The following is a 17407-nucleotide window of genomic DNA, read 5'->3' on the forward strand; positions in this document are numbered from 1 at the left end:
CGTGCCACCTTAGGGCTTAGGTTGCCTTGACGCAAGTCCAGGGGTGCCTCCGGAATTTTATGAATGTCGCTTCAGTTTAACTTCTTCAGACATAGTGTCTGAAGTTTTACACCAAATCTCATTTTTGAGGTCCATTCCTTCCAGAATAGGGATGCTGGGGTTCAAGTGGTATAGTTATTTTCAATCTGTCCTAAGAGAACGGATATTATACGTTTTCCTTGTGAGATACAGTGCTGTATCTTAGGGGGAAACATTTACATATTTGCATAATGTAAAATGACATATATGTAATTTAGGGGTGCGTTAAATGAAAAGCGTATTTACAGGGGTGACCTGAGACTAAAAAGTTAGAGAACCACTGCTATACGAGGGACAGGGAAATGAGCGTGCACGCACTTTCCCCCTAATGGATCCATGTGAGAAACCAGCAACATCAGAAAAGAAGAACGCAACCATGAATCCAATTGTTCTGATGTGAATTGATTAGTTATATAGTGTGGCAAAAAATACTCTATATCTTCATATTATTTTGCCACTGATATGGAGATTCTGAACCAATACCGATATTTAAAATAACAATTTGGATAACCGGTACCGATATTAGTTTTTGGTTATTATTTATTATCCCCTTTTGGTCCAGGGAAAGATAATAATATGAATTATAAAAAATAACTGTAATAACTGTAAATAACTCACAGCTTGGCTGCAGATTATCGACACACCAGCATTTAGCCACCGCAAAATTGATGCAGCCACCGCCATCAGTGAAGGGCAACTTATATGTCCTGATATGCCCATAGCTGTCAATGAAGCAAATATTGTCCGATACCAATATACAGTCCCCATAGGATACCTATTTGCCAGTTGCCACGTTATATTTTTGATCTCCTCACAATAGAACTTGGGTTGATAAAAGTTTTCTTTTTAACGCTGAGGATTTTGCTGTGGACTTTACAGAAGAATAGTTTTCGACTGTATTCACACTGGGACCACTCAATTCATACAATTCAATGCATAATATACAGAATGTATTAATTAATTAGTACAACATTAGTAGGACCCACTATTAGGTCTCTATCTAAAAAATAAACACAGCTTCATCCATGTTCACTGTGCTTGTGACGTTAAATGACAGTGATCACAGAATGCACTGACGTAAATGGGAAGACATGGAGGGGACACTAGACAGATTGAGGGGACAGTGATATTGACCAGAGGTTTGTAGAGAGCAGGCTTGCTGGGTTAACGTTTAGAGATAAGGTGGAAGGTAGTCAGGAGGTGGTAGCAGTCGGGTGTTGACATGCCCTCTTCTTGAAGCACCTGCCATTGAGCCAGGGGATTTCCACACCACGCAAACGGATTTGTCAGTCGGTACCGTGGCCAGTTGAAAAAGAGGCTCCGTCGGGTCACCCACTGTCAGGTGCCTCTGCCTGGAGGTATAGTGTAACCCACTCCGTTTGAGATGACAGCGGCCCCTTCCCTTCCAACTGGGTTATTTGGACCTGTTGTCCAGTAAACCAAAAATACCCCTCTTCTCCTCCGCCGCTCTTGTTTCTAGATAATGTCAACCTCACATCTCCGTCAACATCTCTGTTGTTTACTACATCGTACTCCCTTCACGCCTAATGATTTCTAAGTCTAATGTTATTGGATCTCAAGTCCGTCTGTGTTCTTTTGGCACGAGCCATTTCGCCATGTTTCGTGTGCTGGCCTGTGTGTGTGTGTGTGTGTGTGTGTGTGTGTGTGTGTGTGTGTGTGTGTGTGTGTGTGTGTGTGTGTGTGTGTGTGTGTGTGTGTGGACAGGGAATTGCTACTTTGTGGGGACCTCATGTCCCCACAAAGATAGTACAATCGGAGGAAAAAAACAAGTGGGGACAAATTAATATGTCCCCACAAGGTGTTTAGGGGTTAGGTTAAGGGTTAGGGTTAGGGTTAGGGTTAGGGTTAAAAATGAATGGAATGTCCCCACAAAGATAGTAGACTATGTGTAATGTCCCCACAAAGTATCAATTGCAAACCTGTGGGTGTGGGTGTGTGTTTAGTGCATTGTGTGTACTGTATTTTTCCTTGCTTTATGGCAGGTAGCCTGGACAGGAAGGTGATATCGGGCAGAGAAACCCGGTGTTTACATGGATATAACCGTTAAGTGTGAGGGTTTATTTTGTGTGTGGTATGGTTCCTTTCTGTAGTTTGTGTACCCACAGCACGTAATAGCTGTGGCAGGGGGACATGGATCTGTCTGCTAGGCTATATGGAGCTGCCTCCACTGTAGTATAAATAGTCTCCAGGCCAACAGGAGCCATGGCCCAGGAATGCATGCAATGTCATGACGAGGCATTTTCACTCGCCATTCTCGAAACGTCTCACCTCACCTTCTTGGGGAGTATGAAAGGTAACGTGGAGTCTGTAGTGTGTGTTGTGTTCTATGCTGTGAGGGAAATGAGAGTAGTCATCGCACTGCCATTAAGTGAAAGATGGAACTGCTAGAGAAGAGAAGCGGAATGAATGAATGAATGCATGATCAGACACAACAGTAGGCTACAGTTTGTTTTCCATCCTATCAGGTACAGTAGCTCTCTGACTACATTCATCACCATCAACTGTACCAGGTCTAAAAAACACCACGTAAACACTAACCTCGCATAACCAGACTTTCCACCGTGGAGGAAAGCTTGGTTTTCGTTCGACTAGACATGTGATCCAGTTTAGGAAAAAACTAACAAAAAACATTGTGGTAGTCGCGCCATGAGTTATAACAGAAGATGGACATCTCAAACGATTATTAGGCTATACCAAAAGAAACGAAACGATTATAACCAAACAAACCAATTTTAAACTAGGGGAATCATTTTGGAGGTGCACGGCACTGGTGGTTCCGGTCACGCGATCATCTAAAGTTATTTCCGCTCCGACCGGAGCGGAACCAATAGTATTGGTCCTGGGCTACAGCACCCTTATATTCTGAGCAGGTCATTATAGACTAACATTCAGTGATAGTAGCAGATCTACAAGCTCCTTGTGAGCTTGTAGATTCTTCTATTTTTAACAAAGGAGGGGGTCAAGTACAGACTTCTGGACCTCTGCTCTGACAATGTCCCATGTTCCCTATAGCGATTTAACTCAGCTGAAGGTAATTGTGTTAATTGTGAGTAGGACTACCGGTATCAGAGTCGTATAATCAGAGAGTCCTGCCACTGCGGGGTCAGAAACAGCGCTGGTCACGTGGTTCATTGTCACTTTACACCTCATAGACTTCAATGCATTCTGTAAACTTCCGGTTCGCCGTTTGTCACTATACGCCAATAGATGTGTGCGTAGAAGACCTGGCCCCATCAAGTGAAAGGGAGTGACGCAACTCTCCGAAGGTAGAAGGCTCTGACCGGTATATTTTTGCTTTACAGTAGGTGTTCCTGTGTGCCTGCACGATGTTAACTGTACAGGAGTACGCGGTTACACCCACATACCTACATGAAACAGACCCACAATGTAAGATAGTATTGTACATTCAGCTTTGTTTACCTGACCGCTGTGAAAAGGATGCACATTAGGCTTTGTCCTCTGCATTTACCTATCCTAATATAGACCAGTCAATCTAAGCTAAAAAAGGGCCTGACGCAAAAGAAATTGCAATAGTAATGGTTCAAGGTTTTTTATGATCCTTAGGGTAATCCAAAAAACATGTTAAAAGTTTTTCAGGGGGTTCAAGTTTGGGTCCATTCGCTTACCATACAGGAAAAAAAGACTTAAAAGGGGTTTAACTAGGGGTTTTTCATGATTCTGATTCCATTGCAAGCATTTGTTTTGCACGGAAAACATTCCTATGGCTAAAAATGGACCCACAAACTATGGTTTAGTGATGAGTTATCACTTTTCTGGGTTGAGCTCAGTTTTTTGGGGCCCGCATGTGAGGGGCCCAAAACAGATGCTTGCAATGGATTCAAAATCATGAAAAACCCCTAGTTAGACCCCTCACATGCTACTTAAAGAAGATTTTTTGGGGGGTCTTTTTTTCCTGTATAGTAAGTGAAGGGACCCAAACTTGAACCCCTTGAATTTACCTTGATCCACTAAGAATATAATGGAAAACCTTTAACATGTTTTTTTGGATGACCCAAAGGATCATAAAAAACCTTGAATGATTACTATTGCAATTTATTTTGGGTCAAACCTCAGATTGACTGGCCTATAACTACAGTATATTAGGAGCAGTGCATGGGTGCTCCTGGGGAGCAGTTGTTAGGGGTATCTTGCTCATGGACACTTTAACACATAGGCTCAGGCTGGGTGGTGAACTGACAACATATCTGACACTTCGATACATACAGTACAGTAGACATTATTGACCAGGGGCGAACTGGCATTGTTATGATTACCAGATAGCCTTCTCTACCCCCACTAGTCTCGAGTGGCCAGACTGTTGCCTCCCACAATTTGCAAATGCTTCCATCATATTTCTGGGTAACGGAAGCTCTGATCATGAGTAATTAAGCGTCTAAGCGATAAAGCAGATGGATGTAAAGCCTCTTCTCCACTTCCGCTTCGTTTTTACAGTCGCGCACATTTATCCTAATTTATAGTTCAGTCAGGTAACTCACGATATATTGAACAATGTTTATGTTTATTATTAATGAGTGTACAATTGTGTATGTCACATTTAATTTGGCGTTTGGCTCTGCTAACTTTTCTCCCTGCTCAGCAGCAAGCAGCACAGAAGAAGAACATCATAAATCATAATGAGCAGGGAGATATATAGATATATAAACAACCCCCACATGGGGAACAGAATTAGCAGAGCCTACTGGTGGTGCTGGCAAGCAAACACATGCAAACAGTCCGGGCAAGAGAAGCAGGGAGAATGACAGACTGGGCGGGCTTAAGTAGTTGGCAAATGATCAGCTGACTTCCACGTCGGCCAGGGTCTGGCATAATAGTGTGTCCTATTACAACTGCAATGCAAAGTACCCTCTCAAGTACACCTGCCTGAACTAACTTCGCAGGCTATGTATTATTAAATCAAAATCTATAGCTTGTTGCTTAATATTTTCGTGAATGGAAATGCCAGCTTCGGTTACTCTGATTTCAGGAGGTGTAGTTCCAGACTCTATATAACATTTGTTGGAGATTGTGGAACAGTTGTTTGGCTGCGTGAGACTATTCCCCCACTAGCAACGGTACCTAGTACTTCTATTTTCAGCAAGTGACAGCATCATACAATGAAGGATAAGTCAAGCGTTAGATCCATAACTAACATCCATGATTAGAATCTGGTTACAGCAGATGGACCAGAATGAGAGACTCCAGGTCTGGAGAAGCAGTGCTGTATTTATAAAGTGCATGTTATTTGGCAGTATTCCCAGGATGAACTGACGAACAACAGGAGTCTGTTAAGCCTAGGCCTGGAACAGCAGATTATTTCCCCCAGCAATAGTTGTGTTTCTCAGCTGGCAAGCCAGGCCATTTCACACAAACACTCAACATTTCCCATGTGCTCAAACAACATGTTGCTATTTCCCCTCCTGACACTTCTGTTATGCTGCTGTGAACACTAGGTGGCAGCAGGGGCTTTATGATGTCAATGAAGTGGCTGCTAGCTGTAAGCTTTCCTGTATCACTACAAAGGATTAGTTCCAGGTGTAACATTGTATTTGGTACAGAAGCCTGTCATAACCAAACTGTCATAAACCTTTGGCCCAGGAAATACTCTAAATCTAAAAATATATCAACTCAGCACAAAAAGAAAGGAAACTTGACTTCGGTCCATTATATCTCCCCTTTAATAATACCAATTTGTGTTTTATATAATTTTTATCGTTGATTCGTCACCTTTACAACGAGGTATAGCTTGTAAGCATCGGGCATTCGGCATGAGCTACACAGCCAAACGTGTGGGTAGCGCCGACCAGAATTCTGCTTAAATGGCTTGCAATACTGTTCTGCTGGCATTTACTCTCGTTTTGGGCTTCCCTGACACTAAGCTTAACATTAACAGTGTAAAAATTGCCAATATGTGTTGTTTTTTCTTTTCCTCATTTCTGTGGGAGAGTGCAATCATTCAATGTTCCAAGCAACAAAGGCGAACACCAAAAGAACAGTATTGCAGGCCTGCCAGGCCATTTTGACTTTTTAGATTTTTGTAGGGGTGCTACCCACACGTTTGGCTGTGTTGGTCATGCACGAATGCTAGATCCTTACAAGCTGTACCTCGTTGTAAATTTGACAAATCAACGATAACAATGATATCAAACACAATACCATTTGGCATAATTAAAGTGGGGATATAATGGACCGAATGTTGGCAAATGCTGGGTCGGTGCTACCCACACGTTTGGCTGTGGTGATCATTCCACAAATGCCTGATGCTTACAAACTGTACCTCGTTGTAAAGGCGACAAATCAACTATAAAAATGATATAAAACACAATACAAATTTGTATTATTAAAGGGGAGATATAATGGACCAAAGTCAAGTTTCCTTTCTTTCTGTGCTGAGTTTACATAGCAAGCTAACTATGTGTGATCAAAATTATGCCACACTCAAACTCATCCTTCAGATGATGTTGAGTGTGGCATAATTTTGATCACACATAGTTAGCTTGCTATGTAAACTCAGCATCTATTTTCATCGTCTATTTTATCGTCTATTTTAGGTAACTAGGCTATATAGCCTAGTTACCTAAAATAGACGATCTACAAGTGCAACTGAGTGCAAATCATCCTTGGCTGCCTGTTGCCATGTCCTCCATTATGCTGTTTGATGGTGTAGTGTTGCTAAATCCCACACCAACATCATCATCTGTTACACAAAGTACACAAATGACAACAAACTGAACTGTGAAGCACTACTAGAGGACTATTAGGCATTTATAATGTGGTTGTTAATTTAATTCCGGACGTGGTAAGATGTGCATGCCATTAGGATCTGAATAAGCTTTGTAAAATAGTTTCACTCTCCAGCCAACTCACCTCCATAGAAATCCAGGAAAGTGTCAAACAAGCTGGGATTTCTTCTCCAGCTTTTGATATTTGTAGTTGCACTTGCACATAGTCTTGAAATTACATTACACAACACAACACAACACAACACAACACAACACAACACAACACAACACAACACAACACAACACATGGTTAACAGTATCTTCCAGTATCTTCCTTTTTTGTTTGATATGCTATTAGCCTGCCCTATATTAAGTCATATTTATTAGTTGAACTACTGCCAAGGCAAGCAGTAGGCCTACTGCAAGTGCAACTCTAACTAGAAAGATGTACCATGATATCTCCACTGACTCTATGCAGGTATCCAACCGAGAGATGTGTGAATATGTAATTATTACCTTGAAATGTATATATATATATTTTTTTTTTTACCTTGTCCTCTGACCTTTTCAACCCAAAATTTAGTCAGACAAAATTGTATTCAGACAACAATCTACTGACCGTTCTCATCAAGTTTAAAGTCATTTTGCTATCAGAAAAAACAAAGAAATGGAATGGGACTGCTTGTTTGTTTGTCTGTTTGTCTCTGTATACAGTAGTATAGTCATTCTGTCTACATATCTGTCCACCAGAGGGTGCTAAAAGCACCAAAACTAACTTGGGCTGAAACGCTGTCAACTATGTAGTATGTACACCAGTGGTTCTCAAACATTTTCATACCAAGAACCCCCAAATTGATATGTATTAGACCGAAGACCCCCATGAGAAAAAAATTGTATTATAACTTATTCCACATTCCCCACATAGTGTTTTCAAACTGGTTTTCAAAAATAGCAGATCTATGAGCTATTAAATACAAACGTCTACCAAAGTCAAACATCACTCTAACTGCAGGGGTGTTTTACAGTATTTCCATACTTGTGTCCACTATGTTGAATCAACATCTCCATTGTGATGTTTAAACGCATAAGCCCTGTTTTCAAACATTTTCTAAACATTTTGAACATTTTTACAAAGATGCCAAGTTTTTTCCCCCCTCCAAAATAGCCGATCTGAGCCTGTAGATGTGCAATAAAAGAGATTACGCGCTATCTTATCTTCTTTAAATTTGTGAAGGTACGTAAATATCTCTATGTCCACGGGACAAATGATCTACCAGCTAAATTGGCCCCAGGCCTTGAAAGTGCTGCTGTGCGTGCGTGCGTGCGTGCGTTACTGTGTTAATGTCCTCATGTTACCGTTTTTTATCCTGGAAATACCCTGTAATCTGATACAAGTTGATTCACTGATGATAAATTATCTCACAATTCACAATAACTAACATTAAGCATTTCTCTGTAGAGGTCTAATCATGCCCAACGTGGTTGAAGTCCCCATATCTGCATTCCTCATAAGACACCTGCCATAAATACTTGTGTGGGTGGGGAGACTCTCCAATCTGGTTTATCACTTGCCATATAAAGCCTGACATCTATCTATAGCTAATCTTATCTGTAGCGATAGCAGTGGAAATGCCAGATAGCTGTAGGCTATTTTGTCTAAACAAAATGATTCCGTAGTACCAACACTATGTGGACATGAGTGAAATCCTCCCAGTCTTTCATTGGAGCCATTAGGCCAGTGGCTCCCAGTGGTGGAAAAAGTACTCCTGTTTTGTACCTAAAGTAGAGTGTCATGCAGAAACACTCTGTTACAAGTAAAAGTTTGCTAATCAAAATGTACTTGAGTAGGACTAAAGTATTGGCATCAAAATGTACTTAAAGTACCAAAAGTGAAACTAGTCATTCATTGTGCAGACTGATCTCAAATGATCAAATATCCGAAATGTATACAAAATAAAATCCAGGAGAGTGTCCAATAAACAATCCATAAAGCCATTCATTCATACAGGTTGGCCGCGTAATATTTCATATACTCATGATACAAACCTCAGTTCAAAGAAGAAAAATATGAATTGCCCAAACATTGCATCCCCGGTGGGGGGAGAATTGTCCAAACCCCCCAAACAAACTAGAGTAGCCTAGGTCCGTTTTGATGTGTTCACTGGAGACATATGTTTCTGATATACACAGGAAGGTTAGCATATTTCTTGACGCTTCCCCCGAACCCCTTTATATCTCATTACCCCTCATTCCTGTTGTGAACAACAACAGAGCATTCTTCGGCGATCGCGATTATATGCTCGGAATTCGACAGCGTGCGCACAGTAACTGTTATGCGTGTGAGTCGATTGTACGTCTGTGGGCACGCTCATGATTTCACACAGCTTGCTGTTTTAAGTGCTTTCTCCCTCATTTTAGTGCTCATTTCCCCCGAGCAGGGCCTTTGATGGGGTTGCCAGATTTTGGCAGGTGATACCCCCAAATTCCACCTTTTCGCTTTGAATAACGAGATGTTGCTGAGCTGATGCCAGCATATCCCCACGCCCAGTGAGAGAAGGTCTGGTTCGTTGAGGCCACTGGGCGCGGCCTCCTGTAAGACCAGTGGTTCTCAAAGTGGGGCCCGGGGACCACCCAGGGGCCCTTGAGGGGGTTCCAGTGGGTCCTCAAATGATTGATAGTTGGGAATAGCTGATCTACAATGTCGTATCATGACATGCTGTTAGTTCTAGATCTGCCATTTTGCTATTTTTGAAAACTAGTGTCAACGTCACACCACCAATCCGACCAATATTAGCAGTATATCGCAATAATAATGCATGATTGTCACAAAATCTCAAGGAACCAATAGACTTGTCTGAAGCACAGCAGTGTGCCTTGGCACAGCACTTGGGAAACACTGCTGCAGACGTCTGCAGTTGGTCTTGTTTAGAGAGTCATACGGTGCTGAAGCCCTGCTAATACTACTATATCCTTTTGTGTACCACAGAATTCTCCCACACACCACTTTATGCTAAAGCCTGTTTATACTGAAGCTCCGTTGGTATTGGTCTCTCTCTCTCTCTCTCTGTGTGTGTGTGTGTGTGTGTGTGTGTGTGTGTGTGTGTGTGTGTGTGTGTGTGTGTGTGTGTGTGTGTGTGTGTGTGTGTGTGTGTGTGTGTGTGTGTGTGTGTGTGTGTGCGTCGTGTGTAGTAGGCCTAACACCAAACTTTCTGTGAGTGCCTCATCACCCAAGCCCGACGTATACTTCGTCGCACGTCTCGTGCCGTAATAGACAATCTAAATCAACGCGACACGGACTATGACACTCTGACCTCATAGATCTGCTATTTTCTGAGCATAAATTAGGCATCGCAGTCTATTACTAACAATAATTACTCAGCTATGCTGGAGCAGACACAAACGTGGCACGCAGTTACGCAGTGTGCTATTTTAGGTATTTTGTCAGATGCCATTTCCATGTCATTACCAGTAACTGCCGGGCCTGCCGTGCAAACGAGGCATTTAAGCTCTCATCGCTGCCGCCGAGCGCAGGGAGATGGTGGATGCGTCGGTTTCCAGCAGAACACACAGGACCACAGGGGGAACGTTGAGGAAAGAGATGAGAGGCCGCCGAGGAATTCTAATCTTTTCTCTCTCTCTCTCTCTCTCTCTCTCTCTTTCGGTGAAACCCAAACAAGGCAGAGTCAGGAATAGAAGGCAGACAGTGGAATTTGTCATTAAATGTATCGTCACTGTCGGGCAGAAACCTCGTGTCCATGTTTCAAATTTGTAATTTTTTCACAAAGTAGCCTAAAAGCACTGCATAGCCTACAAGGCCATCGCACAAAAGTAGTGAAAACAGCAGCCGCGAGGCGTTGTGTGCTTGTAGAACGGCTGTTTTCACTAGTTTAAATCATTTTAAAAATGATAAATACAAAACAAGCGGTTTTGGACATACAAGGTTTCCACCCGACAACGACAATATGATCCTTGTTTGAATTAAGATGCTCGGACCAGGGGCCAAGGCTAATATTTACCAAAGGACACGCATACATTCAACATGCACACACACACTGCACGCGTATATGCGCGCATGCATGCACACGCGCACAAACACACACAGAGACAGACAGACAAACAGTCGGACACCAAAATTTGTCATCGTGTCTGCTCCTTAAGACCACTGCTCCCATGTGTTTGGTCTCTGTTTCCCTGGTTCCTTGTGCCATTTCAAATGACTTGTAGATCTGCTATTTTTGAAAAAGATTGAAAGATTTGAGTACTTTTTCTTTGGTACGATAAGTATAATTCGATGCCAATACTTTTGTACTTTTTTAGTCAGGCAAAATTTAGAATACAGGCCTTTTACAAGTAGCATTGAATTGTAATCTTATATTGTGGTAAATGCTGCATTTATATAGCTCCTGCATCCAAAGTGCTTTACAATGTACATCACATTGACACATTCACACACCAATGGCGGAGGAAACCTTGCAAGGCACCAACCAGAGGGTTCAGTGTCATGCTCAAGGGCACTTCAACACAGGGGTAACCAAATTGGCCGCTCTACCTCCTGAGCCCCAGTAACATTGCTACTTTAACTTTAGTTTAAAAAAAACCCTAATGGTACTGTAGCTGTACGTAGCTCTTTCTCCCGGCACGATCCCTGTCCTGATGATGAGGTCACAGCAGCTGACCAAACGCTGAGTCATGACGTAGTGTTGGCTGTATGATGACACTGACTGTTTGTTTGGCCTGGAGAGAGCAGTCATTTGAACCTCTCACCCCCGTGGCCTCGTTTGATCTCCTGAAGGGGGGGAAATAAACGTTAGTTTGCAGTAAATGGAAAGAAAATATGTTTTCCAATGGGTCCATTGGAGTTATTATTACTAGTAATAATAACGGAAAATATAGATTTTGAAATTATGGAGATACAAGGTTTCTGGCAGCCGCATCGGTTTGTATCTCTGATGATGTCATAACATGTTTAATCCTGGATAATGAAAGAGCTTAGAGTGCAGGTTTAACGCCAGCCTATGGCTGTCACACTGACTATAATACACCTTTTTATTTGGTTGTAGAAACAGGTTTGAGAGCTTAACGGAATCTCAAGTTTTACACGTTGGTGTCAGTCAGTTTGATGTACTCTAGTAGCTAGTGTTGTTGAGTAATTGGGTTATTTGTGTAATGAGTTATACACTGCCTACTTGTATTAAAGTGTTAATTTAACACCTTAGAGGGCTTTTTTAATAGAAAATCAACAACAACAAAGCGACCGCCCTCCATTCTTCCATTTAAACCGTATTATACTTGACTGGGGTCCCCTAGGGGACTATCCTTTGGTCCCCTCCTTTTTCCCTCTGCACCAAATCTCTTCACCATAATTAGCTGATAGATGCTTACAACGTGTCACGTTGAATGTTTTCCTGTCCAGAATAGGGACGTTAGGGTTCATGTGGTTATTCATAAAAGTGAATACCTGAAAACCCTTATTGTTACTTGGTTCCATTTTTGACACTTTCAAAGTCACATTAAAACTCAGTATTCTCCTGTGTATTTGAATTTACAATTAAAAAAACACTTTCACAGATGTGAACGTAATCAAAATACAAAATGAAGGCAAACCAAAATACTTGCCATTCTAACATCACATGAGAGACAAGATAGGAAACTGTGCATACTAGTTATACTGAGAACAAATGCCCAACAGTGTGGTGTTTTACAGTCTGTAAAATGGAGAAACGCAACATTAAAACGCGTAAAAAGGCTCAAACGGACAGTGTTCCCCAGACAGTGGCGGTGGTGTGATGATGAATGGTGTTGTTGGCCAGTTGGCCTGGAGGCTGGGTGTGAAGTCTGGCCCCCGTCCGTCCCTCCGTCCCTCTGCCCGCAGCAGGTGAGAGTTTTCCAGCTCTCCTCCTCTCCTATAGCAGCCTGGGAGTCTGTCTGGGACGTCCAGGTCCGGGAGGCCCCTACCCTGCCCTGCCTGGGGTCATTCATCACACACACCACCACCACCATCCTCCTCCCTCCTGCCCTGAACCCGCTTAATCCGCTTAGCCACTCACCGTGGGTACTCACACACACATGCTCTCAAGATTGAGTCATACAAGACTCAGGGTTTGATTTGTAAACAAAACAGGAGGGGGGAGGGGGAACGACTTTTTCCTATTCACGTAATAGCCGATCTTCAAATTGCGGCGTGTTGTGAGCTTGTAGAGCGTCTATTTCCGTTATTATATATTTTTTTAAGGATAATTTCTATTTTGACCAAAATAGGCGTGATTAACATCCATTTTTTATTGCTTTAGTGTGTGTTGTGATATTATCAAATGTAAATATGAAACCTAATCAGAATTTCACGAAAGGAAAAGAAAGGAAATACATGTATTTAATTCAGTCTTGACCAGAAGCAAACACATCTCTCCATCCCTGACCATTAAAAATGAATGACCAGAGAGGGGTGATATCAAAAGCAGAGGCGTGGTCCGTGAATACCATCCCTCCATATCAACCCCGCCAGCAAATCCAGCCCTGCTCGCACGCACGCACGCACGGATGCAGAAGCAAGCCCTAGGCTACAGCAAGTCTGAGAAACATTTAGCATTTTGTTATGGGACTTTTCTTTTGTGTTTGTGCTGAGGGATTTGCCATATTAACGGTAATTACAGACTGGGGACGTGTGCTATTGTTGAAACAAAGAAATAAATAAACAAGTCCTGGTTTGGGTTTTTGGTGATATTAAGAGTAATCTCGATGCCTGTGGTGTATATGGTGAGAACTGGGGGCCGTACACAGAATTACCACCATAACCATAACGATACTTCATCATCATCATAAGGCGATGGCAGTGGTGGAAGAAGTACTCAGATTATAATTGTTTTACTTTAGTAAGAGTAGCCATAAAACAATGTACAAGCCCTGCATTCAAAATTTAACTTGAGTAAAAGCATGTATTGGCATCAACATACGTGTAACCACATGAAACCTTTCATATTGTTGCTGTGGGGTAGAAACCTCTTATCTCCATATTCTATCTAAATGAACGCCCTACTTGATCAGACTACAGCGTCACACAAAAAGCATCAAAAGTAGCAGATCCACAAGCTCGAAACGCGGCACGTTCAAGCGCATCAGTGTTGCCAATTCCACTTATTATAAGCCTTGTTTTTCGTTATAAAAGTTGCTTATAATAGACCACCGAAGTCTAACGTCACTGGTGCTATCTCCCTGGGTCCCGTTGTTATCATCTTAGATCGCCTCATATAAGAACTGTGTTCCAAAAATTAACACACCACCCCGGCGATGTTACTCATATGGATATGAAAGTACCGACTGAAGGAGGAAATGTACAAATGTACCCAATGAGTAACACAATAAACGCTAGAAACAAAACCCAACGACTACATTTCCCATGAACACGGCTATAGTAGGGACAGTGATTTCAGACCCAGGAAGCATCCCCGGAAGTGTAGTTTCCGACTTTTACGTCAGAATTAACAACATTTTCTCCAGAATCAGGCTATATCAAATATGAATGAATATCATAAACGATGCAGAGCCTCCCCCCTGACAGAAACGCCCGGATGATTTGTTTATTTTTGGACCACAGTTCTTATATGACGTGATCACAGCCAGGCCCCCTTTCCACCGGGGTTGAACCCATTCAGTTCTTTTTATCCCCGACAAATATTGAACGAGTTCAGACTGTTTCCACTGAAAATGAGTTGGTTCAGAACCCTAAAAGCTGTTTTGGAACCTTAACAAGGTTCCAAGAATCTAGAACAACGGAACCAGTTCTAGAACCAAAGTTCTTTTGGTGTAAAAGGAGCTTAAGATTCTCCTATGGGGATTTCAACACAACAAATAACAGCGTGACCCAGGGGGTTGGCGCCCGCTAGCAGCAGTGATGTCAGAAATTCGGTGGTCTATCGTTGGTACAGTACTGTAGGTGTGGTTTCTAAAGTGAATAGTCGCTTATTTGGGCTTCCATCCTAAATGTTGTTTAAACCAGTGGTTCTCAAACATTTTCATGGCAAAGACCCCCGCAAACCACTGTGTATTTGTGCGGCAGACCCCCATCTCAAAAGGTTTTGTGCCGGGGTTATGTTTGATTTTCAAATAGCCGATGTATGCAGTTTAGGGGTTATGTGGCCTATAGTAGCTTCTTTTGGGCTTGTTTTCATAAACCTTTGTTGCTTATAATTCTCTCGCAAACGCTGAAGTGCATTAGCAACAGTCTGGAGAGAGAGGAAAAAAGAGGCGTCTGATGTAAAGCGTGTCTTGCGGCAGACAAAGCCTGCAGTCATGCGAGGTGGGAGGATGGTAATGTAAGCCTGGCTGAGGAGGAGGAGGAGGAGAAGACAGGCCATAAATCTTCCTCCTCTCTTCTCGGCAGCCTCTTCTCCGGCTCTCTCAGTGTCAGGGCGCCCCGTTTCACCCCACCCCCCAACCCCCACCGCACCCCCAGACGGCCAGCTCTCACACACTTAATTCATACTTACACCCAGCCCCAAAATAACTCCACAGTTTTTTAGAATGAGTGACACCGCGTCTTTCTCTCGAAAACCTGTTATTTCTGTCACGCGGCGGAGCATCAAATTAGGCCTTTTGCCCCTCGTCATTTATAGAGCCCATCGCGGGGTCATTAAAGCACCCACACCCACACACACACATTCTCGAGGAAGACGGATGGATGATGAGTTTTACCACAGGCCCATCTCGATATAACCGCAGACGGCCTGAAAGTTATACACCCCAAAACACGCACCCACAAACGCGAGCATCTCAAGTATGCGAGCCCGAGCGGAGTGAGATTCCAGCTCCGCTCCAGCTTAATTCATAAGCCATCGTGGCAGGAGGGGTGGGGGTCGCTCGCCGAAAAAGAACCGATACTGTACATGTACTGTACAAGCTAACAGAGCGACACCGTCATACCACGGAGGAATGACCCACCGATCATGCATCCAGACCCCCAGAGCGGAAGTGTTGAGAGTCCGTCTCTGTTGTGGGCTCCGTTGGGCCCTTGTGAGTCATATGGGTCCCAGGGGGGGCCCTTTCTTGTACAGCGGGCCCCCGTGAACAGCATTCCTCTCCGCGCGCGCTCACCTGCTAAATGTCTCTCTGCCATTCATCATGCTGGATAAGGTCCGGTCATTACATTCAGCTTACAGTAATCTGCCTTTTGATGAGATATTTTTAGGCTTTTTTTTCCTTTCTTTTTTTTTTCTTCTTTTTTTGGTCTAGAGTCTGATTCCTGTACGGCCGCCAACGCTTGCCGCGTTTGATGTCGAGCCAGATTTCATGTGCCCTGCCTTTCTACCTTTGACAATATTCAACTCTTGTGTGTGGTTTGCGTGTCTTCAAGTGTTTTTTTGCTCTGCTGTAAGAACAGTGTGTGTGTGTGTGTGTGTGTGTGTGTGTGTGTGTGTGTGTGTGTGTGTGTGTGTGTGTGTGTGTGTGTGTGTGTGTGTGTGTGTGTGTGTGTGTGTGTGTGTGTTACAGTGCATGTTTTATGAGCCGACAAGAGGTGAAATGAGGCTCGTAAAAAAAAAACTCGCACCCGAGTCTTCCTTCCTTCCCGTGTACATGTGGCACTATAACAGCTGGCTTCATTAAGCTGTCTTAAACACAAGCTGCACACATGAATTTCTCTTTGGCCATCATGCACTCCGTCATGCTAGATCTCCTCTCCTCTCTGTCTCTGCTTGTTTTCTGCTAGTGGGGGGGGGACTTCGCATGGGACCCCCCATCCCCTTGGCCTTCCGTTGGCTCTAGTGCTGTGATGTCATGTGGAGAGCCAGAGGGGGGTCCATGTGTGTCAGGGAGGGTCGTGGTGGGGGGGGGGGGGGGGGGGGGGTGTACATGTATGGGAGGGGGAGGAAGAGCGATGCTCCATGTCTGGCTGACGTTTGTCAAAGTGGAACTGAGCCTTGTATCGAAAGAAGCGAGGTCACAGAGTCTGTGCTGTGCTGTGCTGTGCTGTGCTGTGCTGTGCTGTGCTGTATGCCCTGCTTCAAAAGGGCTGCAGCCGTTAATCAAACCAATCGATAGTAAAAACTATAGAAATGGACTCAATTTTTTTATTCACAAATGTTTCAAAAATGTGCAAGGTTTTTCCACGACACAGTTGTAAGACGGCTTATAAAATAGGTCGTAAGAGCTCCATTTAGTTGTTTAATATTATATATATATATATATATATATATATATAGGTCTATATAAAATACTGTATATACTAACTGTACGTCATTGAATATATATTAAAGCTAAGAATGCTAGAGTTCAGCTGGTTTTTAAATGTGTTATTCCGTGCCGAGACGAGATAACCACATAAGCTAGATTGCATTATGAGTATTTATACTGTCCATGCGTATGGGTGGATGAAATGTGTTGTTATTCTTCCACATGCTTTTAGTCCAAATCATTCTGGCAAATGCAAATGTGGTGCATTCTACATTCCTGTCGTTTTCACTTAGCAAAGCTGTCTAATGCTGTTCACCAGGACTAGACTGACATTTGGTAATTTGGCTATTGGCAGTATATGTATAACAGGAACGTGAGACGTGCTTGTTTTAAAATCATATGGCGCCTGTTTTCTGACAACAGTC

General features: G+C 43.0%; 1 protein-coding gene across 1 annotated transcript in view; it reads left to right on the forward strand.

Annotated features, from left to right (window-relative positions):
* Nucleotides 1-17407, forward strand: part of palld (palladin, cytoskeletal associated protein) — a 149167-nt gene that overhangs the window by 26299 nt on the left and 105461 nt on the right. The gene's annotated exons all lie outside the window — the stretch shown is intronic.

Source organism: Nannobrachium achirus (assembly GCF_963921795.1).
Source record: "Nannobrachium achirus genome assembly, chromosome: 1".
NCBI classification, from domain to species: Eukaryota; Metazoa; Chordata; class Actinopteri; order Myctophiformes; family Myctophidae; genus Nannobrachium; species Nannobrachium achirus.